The sequence below is a fragment of the Zootoca vivipara genome, chromosome 9, assembly GCF_963506605.1.
Source record: "Zootoca vivipara chromosome 9, rZooViv1.1, whole genome shotgun sequence".
Lineage (NCBI taxonomy): Eukaryota > Metazoa > Chordata > Lepidosauria > Squamata > Lacertidae > Zootoca > Zootoca vivipara.
Window position 1 is genome coordinate 49,537,337 of NC_083284.1, and position 17,361 is coordinate 49,554,697.

Sequence of the window (17,361 nt, forward strand, 5' to 3'; positions counted from 1 at the left end):
CCCATTATAGAGAAATATAATAGATGGGGTAATTTGTTTTCTTCTCAGCTACTAGGAACAGCTTTGGTCTTACTAGGAATTTAAACATAACGTTGGCTGAGAGAGTGAAATAATATTTCAGAGAAAGTAAAGAGAAAAATAGCTTTGAAGTGATAAGTGAGGACTTGGTTTTCTTTTTTAAAGAGACAGAATATATGCTGTATATATGTGTATGTATGTATATATATATATATATATATATATATATATATATATATATATGCCCAGTTTGACATTATAGGGAATCTTAAAAGTGCGGGGGGGGGGACCACCCCACGATATTAGGTTGTGAAAATATTTGCCACATTTCTGACAGCCACTAGTATCTATATTACCGTATTCTTCAAAACTGTTCAGTATTTGTAGACTGAGGGAAGAGAAGGAGAAAAGATATCTAATTAAACCATAATCTTATTGTAACTTCATTTTTTTAATGATTTGTTTGTCATTTGGTAGATGGGGCCAATATGGAAATTAATATTTCAGAGATACAGTATGTCAAAGATGTACTTTAATGTGTTAGAGAGGCACATCTGAAGCCAGGGCTTACGTGAAGCAAAGGATAAGTGATGGCTCAGCCATGCTGGTGAAAGAGCGGGAGGTTGGGTGCCGAATAAAGAAGTGGGAAGAGTGCAGGGTGGGACAAGCTTAAATAGCCTATCACCACCTCTCCCCATTGGGCAAAATCTCCCACCAGGCCATAACATTCTCCCATAAGAAGATACCACATTCCTCTTCTTCCAGGGGATGAGGGGTGTGGCATAATCGTCCCCTCCAAAAAAGGTGTGGGCAGCATAATTCTGGCTTTTGAATGTCAGCCTGGATATGAGCATTTAGTTCTTTCTTGTAGGAAACAATTTTTCAGGGGGGGGAATCATTAGGATCTGTCATGTCTTTTCTTTTCTTTTTGGATAAGTGAAATGTTAAATATGCCATTATATATTGTATGCAACATGATTATTTAAGCTCTAGCAGCTTGAAGATTATTTCATTGATTATTTCATACATAGCTCAAGGAAAAAGCTGAGCATGGGGGAAGAATATTTCACGTAGAATTTTCAAATTGATATAATTGTGTTTCTGCTGAAAACACATCACTTGTAAGCTTCTTCCTATAGCTTTGCTGATATGTTTGATTTCAGTGTGCAATTTAGCAAGATGGGTGCTATTGGTTGGCTAGCATCCGTCTGTCTCGGGAGACAATGGAAGAGTGCTTCTTAGGGAGTGAAGTCAAACTGCTGGAGAGTTACAGTGCCTGCTGTGGCTGTAGAAGTCAATGTGGAAGAGACATGTTTTGTTGAAGCTGGGACAGATGAAGGTGTCCAGTTGTGTTGATTCAGGTGTATCATGGCATTTCTTCTTTCTGTGTTCCTCCCAGCAGCCATTCCTCCTCTGGTCACTGTTGTGATACATAATGTTCCCCCCCCCCAAAAAAAAATTGTAAATCAATGACATACAATTAAATGTCCAGTTATTCAAAGCAGAAGGACCTGAAAATATTAACAGTTTTTGCTAAATGGGGAAGGAAACAGAGAGAAAAATTATTTCCAGGATGCACTGAAAGTACCTCACTCATTGGGGATTAAAAAAATAAAACTGAAAAGATATCCCTCTTTCTTATTCCCACAATGTCATGCTTGTTGTAGCAGAATGCTTTCTGGATTCCAGATAGGAAATAACACACCTCTTTAGCTATACAGAAAGACTTACTAGGGACTTAAAAACAGATGTTTCTGAATTTCTCCCTCTATTTTGATATTCCTAATTGCTTGATCTAGTGTCTGAAAAGTTAACTCGTGTATTTTGAATTCCCAATCTTGTGCTGAATTTGTATGCAGTTTGCTGCATCTTTGAAATTGTTCTTTTGATACTTTACTCTTTTTCTACATTAGTTATTCCTCAGCAAAACACCACACAAAATCTTATACATGGTTTTGTTTTGGACAAATAAATGTATGTGCAACCAACTGTGTATACTCAGTTTTCCAAAATGCTTTTTACAAGATCTCAAAATTAAACAGGGAAGCATGAAATCCAGGGCAGAGATAACCAAATAGGTATAGAGTATGGGAACTCCATTCATTCATTGGTATTGTGCTTCTCTTCATGCATTACCTTGAAATTCAGGGCTGATTAAGTTTTTGTTGTGGTGTGTAGACAACATTAAGTGATACATTGCAGCTTATTGCAGAGTGTGTGGATGATTTTTTTAAGGGTTGAAGCAGAGTATTTTTATTACTTTTATACCCCACCTTCCTCTTCTGTGAGTAAGTTAAGACAAGAGATGGGAACTGGTCCAGTGTCACTCAGTAAGGTTCATTACTGAGTAGGGATTTGACTTTGGGTCTTCTTTGTTCTATTCTGATCCTAATCACTGTGCCACACTTGTTCTCATTTATGATGTGCTAATGTAGGCACATCAGAGCATCTTGAGACAAACTATATCTAGGTTTGTTCAAGCGTCAAGTTTATTTGACCTAGTCTGATATTTAAAATGTTAATGACAATGTCCTTCATGAAAAGGTCATGAATCATGGGATATTATGGATCAGTAACTGTGTAAAGAACAGGAAGTCAAGAATATGAATAAATGAATAGTTATCTCAAAGGAGGGGTGTAAGAACCAGAATCCCCAACAATCTCTTAATTTGGGACTGGTGCTTTTTAACCTAGAATTATTTATAAACTTCTCCCTACCCAGAGTGCTCATGAAAGAGCCAGCTATTTCCTGGCTATTTAGAAAAACAGCCACTGGCCAATCTCCCCACTCTTCTCCCCATGTGCTGTTCTAGGGGGTCTTTCTCCTCTCCTGAATGAATTTGCGGGGGTACACAGGGAAGGGGGTAAGGCCCATTGTGCTAGTGGAAGTCTTTGTGGGGATTTCCACTAGCAGAACCATTTTTTTAAAAACCCGGTCCATTAAGCTTATTAAGCATAAGCATGCTTAACTTTGTGCTACTTGGCTTCCTCCTCCTAAAAAGAACCATGGAATTAAATGACACCACAGGAAAAGCACGACTTTAAGTGTGTTTAAAATTGTTTGTGAACTAGCTAGTAATTCTTCACCCATTAATGGCATTCAGTGGGACATTTGATGTTTGGCAGTGCAACTGAAGGCATAATAACTGTTCTGTGAAGAGCTGGTAGAGCTGAAATGGAAAAAAAGAGATTTTTCAAAACTCATGATAGTTGATTGGTATATTATTTTGAGTTACAAAATTGTAAGTCAAATGGAATAAGTTTCTAGGTTTATTTGGTACATGTCAAAGCAGGTTTTCAATTCAGCTGAGTTACCAGCCAGCATAAATCATACTTTTCAAACCTATTTTAACGTTTTTGTAATGCAGCAATGGTTTAATTCATTCTGTTGTGCTTAAAGTATTTTGTTTAGCATTGTATTTGTCAGTTATATGTAGTGCTGGTGTAGCTATACAGAAGGACAGGCTTTGGTGGCATGTTGCTTGTGGTACATTTGCTGGTATTATTTAAAGCAGCCATCAATTAACCACATTGATTCTCCTGCTATATTAAATTAAAAAGCCAAAGTGCTGTAGGACAAGGGTGAAATGAATGAATATTTCCCATCTATATGTTTAGTAATAGTTCACAGTTACTTGTACAAAACAAAGCATGGACTTTATTAATGTGCCACTTCATTGAGCATCACTACAATTAATATTAATGTTTGCCATTCAATTAGTTTAATGCTAGCCTGCAATGCTTGTGTATTTAGGTAACATTTCAGTTCACCTATATTTCAGCAGCATACCATCTGTAACACAAACATTTCAATTTTTATAATGTATTTTATTGGAGGTCAGTTTGTGTTATTTATTTCTTGTGTTCGTTTCCAAGACTGCTTAAAAACACTTAAGATTGCAGATTTATGATTGCTAAATCTGTAATCTGTTTGATAACCTTTGCATAACAGGCAAAATAAGTGGGTGGGGGATAAGTGTACGTGATTCTCAATGAAATCAAAACCCATCCTGAATTTTGTGCTGCTTTCTGGAGTCTGAAGTACATCATCAAGTTTCTTCCTTATGGGGTGATGTATGGGCTTATTTAGGATTGCCTCATGCAGAAGATGTGAAAGCTCCTATTATGGGCATTACAGAATATATTTCTCTTGGAAATACCTTATCTGTGTATAGCCTTCAACTTTTGATTCAGCCGTAACCATAATTGTCAGTAGCTCTCTTTCTCTCCATTTTGCTCTTAGTTTGATTTTGAAGGGTTCTCAGGCATACCCTAAAACAGGCAAAAGAATCCACACAGTTTCAGAAGAGAAGTGCTAAGAAATAGCTTCTTTCCATTTATAACCTGCCCTGTGGCAAACACTGTGACCAACGGCCATGCACCATCCCTACTTACCAGAGGCACTCTGGAATAACGCCTGGTCACTAGCATCATTTTCATCGTGCATTTGGAAAAGGAAATATGGCAGTGGCAGCACCCAAAATCTCCCTCTGTTGTGCCACTGGCATCAATTGACCAAATAATTTTAAATCCTGCTAAGGCATGAAAAGAAACGGGCATGAAACATAGTTGTGTGTGTTTTCAAATGCAAGTGCAGACTACATTATTCCTTCTAAAATTTCTCCCGAAAAGCCTCATTCCTAAATGCAAACTACCATATTTTTTCATGTATAAGACTAGGTGTTTTTTTTTTTTTTTACAAAAAAAGGTTTAAAATTGGGGCTTGTATTATACATGGGTAGTGCTGAGGGGTGTTTTCTTAATTTGAAGTCCCCCCAAATAGGAGGTGTCTTATACATGGGGGCATCTTACACACGGAAAAATATGATATATGTTTTGACTATTTGGTAGTTTTCTCTGTTTCTCCCATCCCACTAAGACAGTGCTGCATCAAGGGGATTTAGATTAGGAGCTCTGTTATCTCACTAGGTTCCTCTCCTTGCTTGGCTTAATGTTTTAGGCTGTCTTAAGATGGCACTTTGTTTTGTGTTCTTGATGATTCCTTACCTGTTTGTTTGTTTTTGCATTTCATGTGATCTTTTACATGACATAAAAGCCACTTCTGGAAATTTAGTGCTCACTTGAATGTCTATTGTGTCCAGAGAATAAATGTTGGCAACCCAGTGAACTCGGAAAATCATGTGAATTTTGCATTGTAATTTTCACTTTCATACCACTGCCACTCAAATGACAAAATCTGAGGCAGTATCCCAGCATAAAATTTAGTGTGACATGGTGGTGTATCAGTCAAAAAGCTGCAGTTCCACGATGCAACAGGTGCTGCCATGCAAAAGGATCATTAGAAACTGGGACAGAAGTAATAGCATTATAACTAGTAAAACTAATGCAATAAACAGAATAAACAGAACTCTTCTCAGACCCAAGGTAGTTTTTCATTGAAGTTTCTCCTCTTCATTACTTCTTATGTATCCTTAACAGCTCATGACACCCTGGGTGGATAGAAATGCAAATCATCATAATTCACACACTGTTCTGTTTGGATTTATACATGTTTCCATAGATCAGCTTTAATATTTTCAGTATAAGATATATGTGTGTCATCTCTCTTTTGCTTGTGTGCATGTGTGTCTTCATGCCACAAAACATGAATTCTAACGATTCTAATTAATGCAACTAGGTGGGTAACTATAGTTATCAAAACATCATGTGATTCAGCTATGTAGCAGCTAACCAACAGGAGCCTCATGTAGCCTAGGAAGCTGTAGGTAGGTAAAGTACACACAAAACTATAGAGGGTGATGCTGATTATTCACATTTGTATATTACCCTTCATTAAGCTCAGTGCAGTGTACATGGTTGTGGGTTATTTTAATTCTCACAAAAACTTTGTGAGGAAGGTTAGGCTAAGGAAGTATAGGCTGTGAGGAAGGTTAGGCTGAGAAAGTATAGGCTCAAGATTACTTCTGAGCCTCACTGATAAGTGGAGCTTTGATCTTTGTTCTTTAGCTGTATAAGTCAACATTGTAACCAATAAAAAACATGGTTCTCTTTTATGATACTAGTGAAATAATTCTTAAATAAAAAAAATGTTGCATTTATTGCTTATATCTCACTTTTCCTACAGTATTCACAGCTTTAGACAACAGAACGCAGAAATGTTTGTCCAGAACTTTCCCCATCAAACAGTTTGAATGCTAAACTGTTTTTGTTGTTTATTTTTAAAAAGGGCTAAAGGCTCATTAGCTAGGTAATTCACAGATGATTTAACAAAAGGTTGTTTCTGCAGGTACATCATAGATGTAGCCTCTGTGTGCAAAAACTCTAGATTTTCTGAAGTCATTTGTTAGGCACTATAAATGGTGCCCAGTGAAAGATGATTTGTGTCATCTAAAACTGCAGCCTGCAGCAATACTTCGTGGGTTATTACTTTGATCTAGTTATTGAAGCCTTGAAGTGTACATTAGTAAGCTAAGGTACAAATGTCAAAAACACAACTGAGACAGATCATTAAAGGTTTCCAGGAGTACCAGGCATCATTCCTGTACAATTCTTGGTCTTGGTCTAATAGACTGTAGTATAATAGAAACACTCAAGCATTTAAGAATCTTCAGCTGTTTAAAATTTCTATGTGATTACTTTCACGGTAAGAAATTACTAATACATAGTCACTGTTCTGTTATATATACCCATCAGAATTTATTTAAAAGATCCATAGCTGAGAAAACAAATTATAATCTTACCAAAACTATGCTACTAAAACACAATGTGGAACTGTTAAATAAATTAGATCCTTGTTTTAAAAAACAATGACCTTCTATAGTGATACAATGACATATTGTTTAACTGTTTTTAAGTATAACTGTTTTGAAGATAACATACAATTGATGGATGTATGGTGGAGTAGTCATAAGGTTGCTCCAACTCAAAGCTTGATCACTTTTATGAGTAGTATGACTGGTTTTGCTACCATGTCATTTAAAAAGCACTTCAAATACAAATAATATTTGACACCAGTAACAGGTGTGATCCTTCCCCACTAATATATAGATGTTTGGGGGTGCTGCATATGTGGTATAGACCCTCACTCAGATAAGCACAGTATCATTACAGTAACATTACTGTAAGATAACCTATGAAGATTAATTGCCATAGCAGCCTATGTTGGGTTTAACACTGCACTAATAAAGATTCAGCACTGTGTCTGACAGGGTTATATTTTTAAAAAGTATTATTTACAAAGACTTTAAGATCTGTACCACTTGCTGTGTTGAATAAAGTATTACATAAATACATTAAAGACAACTGGACTGGGCTGAGAGGCTTCAAGAAGCACAATAAGTGCTCCTACTCCAGTGGACATGGAGGTAAACAGACAGAACAATGCCCTATCAATTAGTTCCCTAAAGTTCCATGATTCTACCAGCAGAACATCAAAAAATGGAGCATGCTTGATTAATAGGGACGTGCTTGAAAATGCCACATCCAAGTCCCTTCATTTCTTTGATACACCCAATTGAATGGTGGGACTCTGTGCCAGCATTACGATGGGAGTGGCAAAGAGAAAGCTGTTTCCACATTCCACCCTGCCCATAGCCTGCAAGTCAGAGGCTAGGGAGCATGACTGGCTACTCTGGACTCAAGCTGGTTGAAGCTATGAGAAAAGCAAGGAGAGATGCTCTGGAGGTGTAATACTGTAAACTCTCTTCCTCTCCATGTAGAGCCAGGTGTTTATAGGTGTAAAATAAACCATATAGCATCTTAAAATGCTACATCCTCTGCCATGCCCTGAATTCAAAATGGAAACCTGAGTACCTGGAACCCATGGAATATTGCTATTGCATGGCAGAGATTGGGGTATTGTATAGTTTCTATTCTAAAGATCTTAGTTTGAAGCTTGGCAAGGGAAGAGGAAGCAGTTGGAGTTTCACTGAAGTATGAAAGGTAGAGAAGATTCTGAGATAAGGGAGTGTGATATCTGGCACATTGCATTATACTTGTGCGTTGGTGGGGAAGGGGGAGACAAAGAAAGACAATTGCACCATTAGTTCTAGAAGTGTGAAGGGAGTAAATGCTGAATAGGCTCACACCTGAAGGAAATCAGCCCTGAGTGCTCACTGGAAGGACAGCTCCTGAAGCTGAGGCTCCAATACTTTGGCCACCTCATGAGAAGAGAAGACTCCCTGGAAAAGACCCTGATGTTGGGATAGATTGACGGCACAAGGAGAAGGGGACGACAGAGGACGAGATGGTTGGACAGTGTTCTCGAAGCTACCAACATGAGTTTGACCAAGCTGTGCAAGGCAGTGGAAGACAGGAGTGCCTGGCGTGCTCTGGTCCATGGAGTCCGAAGAGTCAGACACGACTAAATGACTAAACAACAACAACAGCAGCCAAGTGGGTGGCGGAAGGACTGGAAGAAAGGAACCGTACAGGCTGGAGCCAGGCAGAAAAGAACAATAGAAGCATACTGTTCAACATTTCTTAGAGGAACATTATAATCTGCATCTGTCACTTGGAGCCAAGTACAACCTCTCAGCCTAACCTACCACACAGGATTGTACGGTACTAAAGCAAAAAATGTGTGAGGGAAGGGATCATGTACTGCACAATCAACTGATGAATAGAATAAAATGTTAGCTGTAAGCTGCCTTGAGTCCCTGTCAGGGAAAAGGGTGGGATATAACAATAACAACAGCAGCAGCAGCAACAACAACAACAACTGCAACAACTGCTACAACTGCAACAACAACAGCAATGCATAATGCAGTGTTTCATAACAAACAACAGGATAGGTATGGATTGTAGCTATATCACTGGGTGTATACCACTTTCCATTCCAGTGATAGGAATGTAGCAGATGCAGAGAAAATGAGAATGTGTACATACCCTTCCACAATAACTAGAACAAATAGCAATGAAAGATAACATTACCTCAAGGAAGCCAAACCAGTCCTCAGACAGTTATCATCCAACTGTGGGGAAAATAGCAGGATAAAGTAATCTCACTAAAAAGGGGGGGAGGACAATGTATAAAACAGAAAGAAATTATGTCTGAACACATTTTTCTTTATATTCTATATTCATCACTTATTGTATTACGCCTTCCAGATCTCTCTCTGCTTTTGCACTCTACATTTCTGCAATACATTAGTATAATGGTGCTGTTTATGCTCCTATGGTTAAAATTATGTCTGCATTCCTTTTATAAACTACTACATTTAAGCATATAAACTATTCTACAAAGGTTTGCTGTGGGCTGAAACTAGACTATTCTTTTCAATGTAAAACTGGTGGTTTAATTTGTACAATATTTGAAAAAATAAATTCAATTCCATTGTTTTGATTATTTATATATCAACAGCCATTATTCTCCAAATTCGAATGTGTTTGTAAATAATTTGGTGGCCGAGGGTTCTGCTGAGCTAGCAGAACTTTGTGATTCACAACAAAATAAAACAAGAAAGGTTAAAACCTTTAAAATCTTATATCAAAGAAAGATACCTGGCTGACCACTGTTGGAAACTGGATGGTGGACTAGACTGATCCTTAATCTGATGTAGCAGAAGTTCTTATCTACCACAACTTTGAACTTTAAAGAGACATAAAATATACCCCTCTCTGTGTGCCTTACCTTTTGGAATGTAAGCCTGGAAACAGAGAGTGTCTTAACTACTGATCATGCTACAGGAGGCTCGCCAGCTAAATAGAAGAATAAAAACCATATATATATATATATATATATATATATATATATATATATATATATATGCCGGTATGTCTCCTTGGTTTATGAAATGTGTATGACCACAATCGTTACTTAATCTATGGTGCTAAAAATGAGAGATGAAAGGAAAGAGGACAAGTGGCAATGTTTATCAGGCCTGGAGCCAGCAGTCTGGTACTGGCAGAGAGACCCAGGAGATTGGAAAGGCCCCGTTCCAGATAGATCTAGTGGCACTGCCATTCACCATGCTCCTAGCTGGGCTGGCAGGGCTTTTTCAGTGGCAGGTAGTGGTGCCACTTTTGAATGGGAGTCAGATCCATCTCCCATCTGTGAACCCACTATTTCAAGATATCCCATACTTAATCCCCTGAAACTGAAGTGTGTCCCAAAGAGCAGTGAATATTCTCAAGATCTAAGCACTGACAACAGCTAAGGAAGTACTGTATGTGGAAGCAACCATAAGCCAGACTAGGTTGTGGCATGGTTGGAGGTTGGGGGCACGTCATTGGCACCATGCCAAAGGCCCCCCAAAGTATGCCTTGAGGCCTATTTATGGGAGATGCAGACCCAACAGTCTGGAAGCTTGGCATGCACTGTTTTTCGTCCCCCACTTTTCATCTCTGAAATGAATGTGAAGACTTCTGTTAATTCACAGGAATATTTAAGGAATATTAAGGAATTATCCCTATATATTTACCATTGTTGACAGAAGTGGCACTTGTATTTTCTGCATCAGGTGCAGAAAATAGCATGACTTGCCTTAGGTACTTTGCATGTTGATTTGGTGTATACATCAAAGTGGGCAGGAAGTGGGCACAATTTCTTGCTTTGACTCAGGCATGCAAAATATATTGGGCCAGTCCTGAGCATCTTATATTGGGTTGGATTCAGACTAAAGGTGTAATCCAGACTCTAGCAGCTAGCTACTGTCTGGTGGGGCTGCCACCACATCCCTAAAGTTCACATGTTGGCCAGGGCAGAATTGGGACATGCAAATCAGTGAACTAGTCCTACTCAACCCCAGAATGCTCCGCTGGTTGCACAGAAGAAGAAACTCTTCCACTGGTGGAAGGCCATCAGAGGCTGGGAGAAATGGACAGATAGAACTTCTCTCTCCTCTCCCTCCCCTGGCCCATCACAAAGTGGTTTTGGCCTATGAATTAACATAGTTACAGTTATGTCCCACTGAAATCAGTGTGACTAACCTATTTTGTATTCAACCCGAAATGGAAGGTGGTAGACTCTCCTATACATTGGAGGTTTTTAACAGAGGTTGGATAGCCATCTGTCATGAATGCTAGATGACCCTCATTGGGATGAAGGCTTAAAAAAACCTGAATGCACTTTGCAAATTTGCCAATGGTTCCACATAACTTGTTAAGCAGTACCACAGCAGGGGTTAGCAGCAGCACCAAAAGGAACAATTATGCCTTGCTGTAGTTACACTTTATATGCAGTCAGAAAGGAACAGTAATTGTAAAGTGCACTATGGGCTAATGGCTGATAAGTATTGCTCTTTGTTACCCAGATAAGTTAAAAAGATCCAAAAATTTATTCTTTATGGATAAGTAAAAGGAAAGAAGTTCCAGAGAATGAATTAAAAAAGACACTAAGTACCTGAAATAAAAAGAAAAAATATAATAGTCAGCTGTTTGATCATTTATGAGGAGATATACTATTTTTTGTAGTAATTTTTGAATCTATGCTTTCTTTGAAATGTTGTATACGGTACTGGAAAAATATATTTCCAGCCTTATTTTTCATATGGAGTTGCCTTTTGTTCTCTTGCATATTTTTTTTTTTGCCAGGTAGAATCAGAATAAATGAAGATACACAAGGCAGTCACATTGAAGCAAACTGATATGTGTGATCCGTACATGGACACCACAGTTGGTTAGACAGTGGTGCTAATAATGCCAAGGTTGCAGGTTCAGTCCTTCTGTGGGACAGCTGCATATTCCTGCATTGCGCTAGATGATTCTCAGAGTCTCTTCCTGCTCTACAGTCCCATGAGTCTATGATATGATCTAAGTGTTGAGTATTGCTGATACAAAATTCCATTTTTCTAATAGTCACATGTTTTTATTACAAATAGTGTACTACAACATTTTCCAAGTAGATTAATATTACAGATCAAATAGGCTGTCAAACAAGGGACAATGTTTTAGCAATATAGTACACAGCACATAATAAACAATTTCAATCAGATGAAAAGCAAATTGGGAAAAGGTACATTAGAAACATGGGTTGGTTGGTTTGTGTTTTGTTGTTGTTGTTTTTTAAAGAAGCCGACTGCAATCTGTTACAGTTCAGTGCAACAAAAATGAGTTTCTGGGGATGAAAGCAAACGAATGGTTGACCAGTAAGAGCAAGACTATCCCATAGCATGTTAAATATTTATAATGAAGCCATTTCTGTCCTTCCAAACAATTCAAGTCAGGATAAATAGCTCACTGGTAGCTAATTTAGCATATTGTGCATAAAATTGGTAATTAATACTAATATGTAGGCATTATATTAAATTTATTAAAACATTTGGTCTTTCTGGCTTCAGAAGCAGAATAAAGTAGTTGTTTAAAATTTATTTTTAGCACCGAAGCTGTACATTAGAAACACTATCACAGAAAGGCTGACAGATATACCACATTTTATAAGCACAATTTATTTGAGGTTGTTCAAGGTCAATTATTTTCCCCCTCTACTTGATGGTTCTCTAGCTGAACTGAAATATGTTGATGGGTAAGTTGCATTTTGCAGCCATTTAAAAGGGATAATGTTATACTTGAAATTTTTTCAATACCCATTTGTTTGGAGCCATATTTATGCCAACAAAAGGCGAGAGAAAGACCTGGGCAACAGGATCATCAACATTTATTTATTTATTTATTCCATATTTGGCTTACCCTTCATCCAAGACCACAGAGAACTTTCCGATACACTAAAATCAGAGTACTGTAATATATGTCAACCAATAAAACCATAATACATCAACAACATTTAAACAGGCAATATAGAAACCATTAAGACAAACTCATCAGCCAGGAACAAAACAATTAATAAGATCCTAAAGCTTGACAGATAGATGCTCTCCTTTAATTTACACTGAAAACTCAGTATCAAAGATGTTTGATAATAACTCATGAGGCAGCGAGTTCTGAAGATAGGGCATCATGATTCGTGACAAAGAAGGCCTTAACCCCAGTCACACACAGTGGCAGCAGCCATAAGCAGGACCACAAGTGTAGCGTCTACTCGTGAGTAAGAGAAGAATGGGGTGAATAAAGAAAGACAAAGACAAGAGACTTTTACCAGCAAAGCTCTCAGGGAGGAAAAAGAGAAAAGCGTGGACCCTTCTCCTTCCCTGCAGTCTCCTTTTCTTAACATCCAAATATGGCATTCCCACAATTCAAATACTGCAATCACTTTTGAGCCAGCACCTCCCCACACATGCAGTTCTCATGTGCTTTTCACATGACCTAGGATCATGTTTCTACACCTCAGAGCAGGAAATACATCAAAGGAGGCAATAAACTCAGGAAGGAAAGACTTCTTCCTAGAGATTGAGATCTACTTCAAAGAGAGGCATCTAGGAGGTCTGGCAGAAAGGGCTGGCAGAGAGAAAAAGCCAAATGGGCAGATAATTTTTCCCAGAGGCTGCATAACCTTCCCATCTCATATATGGTCAAATGAAATGATATGAACATATCTTATACAGAACAATGGTATCCTAAGATCATTCAGTCTGACCCAGCCAACTCTCTAAGCTACAACTCCCACCAAGTGCACCTTGGTCAAGCTTCACCAATCATTGACACAGCTGATCAGACTAAATCATAGGAATACACTGTCCAGGATATAATACTACACACAAGAAAGGACCTCCCTGCAAATCTTGAGAACTTGGCTGGCAGAAACACTGAATCAACAGAGCCTTCCTCTCATAGCTGCCAAGTTTTCCCTTTTCTCGCGAGGAAGCCTATTCAGCATAAGGGAAAATCCCTTTAAAAAAGGGATAACTTGGCAGCTATGCTTCCTCTCTTATCACAAAGATTTATAGAACCACAAGAAGAACATCTCCCATGGGCTTGCACTTTATTTCACTTGAATCAATTGGATTATGTTTCAGTGTAGTATTATTTAGTTAGGAGTACCTGATTATCCCATCCAGCACAAAAATGCCAGACGAGCCTAATTTACAGATAAGCCCCCTGTATCTTTCACACAGAGGTACATAATGTTTGTTCTGTGATTCTGCCTGGCTGGGATGCACTCTACCATTCAGTGTGCCAGAAAAGAGGTATGTTTAACATCCAGATCTGAATCCAGGTTCTCATCTGGAAGAGTGATAGACAGCTGAGGTGTGTTTTTTTCTTCAGTACAAGCATTTACATTTTTGGTTTCTTAATTGGTTTTTGAATTAATCAATTGAAGGTCAGAATTTTGTGCTGCATAAACTTCATGGAACCTGGCTGACTTTAAATTATCTGTCGAGCAGTAATGGGCATTTCTTGATTTGAGATCTTGCCTATATGTCAACCCTCCTATGGACCTATGACATTCAGAGAAAGTGTCTTGCTGTACTTTGTAATGAATGCTAAAATAAGAGAAGCCTGTCGTAAACCCTATGAGTGATAAATGAACAGACTGCTATTGTGAAGGTGTTTAAAGGTTCAGGACTCCTGCTGGGAAAACCACCATGAGAGATTTTGCAGAAAATTACTCTCTTCTCACCTTTAATTGCATAATTTCAATTGAGCATTGCTTCCACATGGAATAGAGCAGAAGTAATAAAATCCTTCCATTTATTATGCAAAGTCCTTTACAAACAAATTATGGAAACGGCAGGAGCTAGGCTTTGACTTTGCTTTATTGAATTAAATAATGAAAGAACCATCAGCGATGAAGTTTGTGAAGTTCTCTAATTGCAGATTCAGGCTGCAATCCTGCATGTAAGCTGTTTAAATATCATTGAATTATCATTGAATTCTGCGGGATTTAAGCAGGCTAACTGAGTGCAGGATCACAGCTTCAGGTTGCATGAAATGAAAATCTAACAAACTTCAGCAGAATGTTATAAATAGTTTTCACTGCTTAATAACAAAACTTGTAAAGCTAAAAACAGAGTTACAGTATATCGCTTTCTTAAACACTTGGATCATAGCTGCCAAGTTTTCCCTTTTCTCGCGAGGAAGCCTATTCAGCATAAGGGAAAATCCCTGTAAAAAAGGGATAACTTGGCAGCTATGACTTGGATAGTCTGTAACAATATTATGTCAAGAAACATGTGCCCCATCCTAAATGTGTGTTTGCTGCTGTACAACAGTTCCTCAGTGATACTTTTAAATATAAAATTATCTTTCTTCTCAAATAAGAGATGTATCATAAGATTCTGAGTTTGTCAGTTGTAAGTCAAGCTTTGTCTTTGGCACACATGCATAAAAAGTGCTTTTCTGCCTGCACTGAAGGGTTGGTTGCCTAATTTTTGTGCAGGGAGCCGCTTTTTCAGGACTGCTAAAAATGGTGTCCATAAAAGTACTCTCTATGCATGCAGCTGTATTCCTGGAAATTAATACTAAATTGCAACACTTATCTTTAGAAGTTTTGTTAAGGGCCATTCCCCAAAGTTCTTCCAACAGCTGAGCAGAGAGCATATTTGAGGGCCAAGTGAGGGAAGTCACCAATGCATGACTTTTCCTTTCTGCACATGCATGTGGACAAGAATGCTTCTAGTGGAATCCCCACCTGAAGAGCCCAGCCCAAAGCCTTGAAATAGGTATTCCTAGGGCAATATGGGGGCATCATTCATATACATTTGGGAGCTACAGAGTCTTTGGATGTTCAGGTACAAGACAGGCAACATGCATCTTGTATTCAATGTTATGCAAACTGTGTGAATACATGGTATACCTACTCCAAATACCTCTTTTCATTGCGCTGGATCCAGAGGTGCCTTTCCACAGACAAAGGTCTTTTCCATTAATGGAAGATTTTTTGTCCTGACTTAGTACAAGGTCTATATGGGCTAACCAATCCAGTTGTGTGCTTCTGGTAGCACAAAGCATTGAAGTCTTCTGCACAATGCCTTGCATAATCCCTCTATTTGTGTACTGTTAACAATTGTTCTGTGTGTAAGCTCTTGCATTTACGAACACAAGATGTTGCAAATACTTACGCACCTGCACAATGTTGCAGAATGCATGTTTGCACTACGTCCATACGGTGTGAAGTCTTCTGCACAACAGTGGCCACTTACGCCTTCCTCTGTGTGGGTGGCTGTTGGAGATCCTTGCGCTCGGTCACCATCACCAGGCAGCTAGAACGGAATGCATACGGCCAGGCGGCTGTTGGCGGAATTCCCCCTGGCTGCCTGGGTGTAAAGGTAAAGGGACCCCTGACTGTTAGGGTCCAGTCGCTGACAACTCTGGGGTTCCGGCGCTCATCTGGCTTTACTGCCCAGCATGACTAAGCCGCTTCTGGCCAGAGCGGTACCTATTTATCTACTTGCACTTTGATGTGCTTTTGAACTGCTTGGTGGGCAGGAGCAGGGACCGAGCAATGGGAGCTCACCCCATCACGGGGATTTGAACTGCCGACCTTCTGATCGGCAAGCCCTAGGCTCTGTGGTTTAACCCATACCCATATGCCTGGGTAGCTGGGTCTAATTTCTGCCAGCTGCTGCATTTCAAATTGGCCAATTAGTGGCCTCTTCTGGGGTGGGGTGCCTCACTAGCTGAAAGGGCATTGCTGCATGCCTGGCCAGACAGCCAGCAAGGCATAAAAGCCGGCAACACTTTCCTGCGTTAGTGCTGTCATATCTCTGGGCTCAACCCATAGTGTATGAAGTAACTTTAAGTGTGTTTTCCTGAATGAATTTTAAAACAGTAAGTCGAATCCCTTAAATACCACTCTTAATATAGGACACTCTCTTATCTAATAAAGGAACAATAAACACCAGAGTTTTATTCTCCATTGCATAGTTCATCTTGAATGCAATTTACTTTGTTAAATAGAAATATTAGCTTTTCAGTATTATATATGTTTAAAGATGTGTCTGGTTACCGAAAGACATATTAATCGTTAATTATTTTACTTGAATTAAATCACATTTCCTATTAACAAACTACTGTTATTTACATGCTGTGGCACTGAATACCATTCCCTTAGTTGTGATCGTGAATGACTTAAGGCTAATGAATAACCAGATTTTGTGTAAATTATACAGAAACACATTAGAAGAGGCTTCTTTCTTACTGTTCATTCATTAGTTAAATTTGCTTTAGTCTAAGTAAAAGTGATTTATAGTAGAAGTAGAAGGGGGTAAAGAGCAGTCCCCCATCCTGCTATAAAAAGACTGATGTGAAAATAAGAAAATGCATACTTAAAAGTGTAAAATAAAATATTTTATGTAACCTATTTGTACCATTGGGAGGTTAGTATATTTCTAGGTTGTATGCTTGTCTTGTATAATTTCTATGTTTATCATTCATTCTTAGTGCATTGGAATAATACTTTAATCTCCTCCCCCCACCCCAAAAACAGGTACAATTTCATCACAAACATTTCTTTCTTTCTTTTAAAATAATTTTTATTAATTTTACAAACAAAAGGCAATACTCTTTAGTTTTACACAATGAAATACAACAAGACATACATTTCAT

The 17,361-nt window shown here is 38.5% G+C and overlaps 1 protein-coding gene across 3 annotated transcripts in view; it reads left to right on the plus strand.

Moving 5' to 3' along the window:
* The window catches only part of LOC132591162 (teneurin-3-like), a 1,137,496-nt gene that overhangs the window by 152,987 nt on the left and 967,148 nt on the right, over nt 1-17,361 (plus strand). The gene's annotated exons all lie outside the window — the stretch shown is intronic.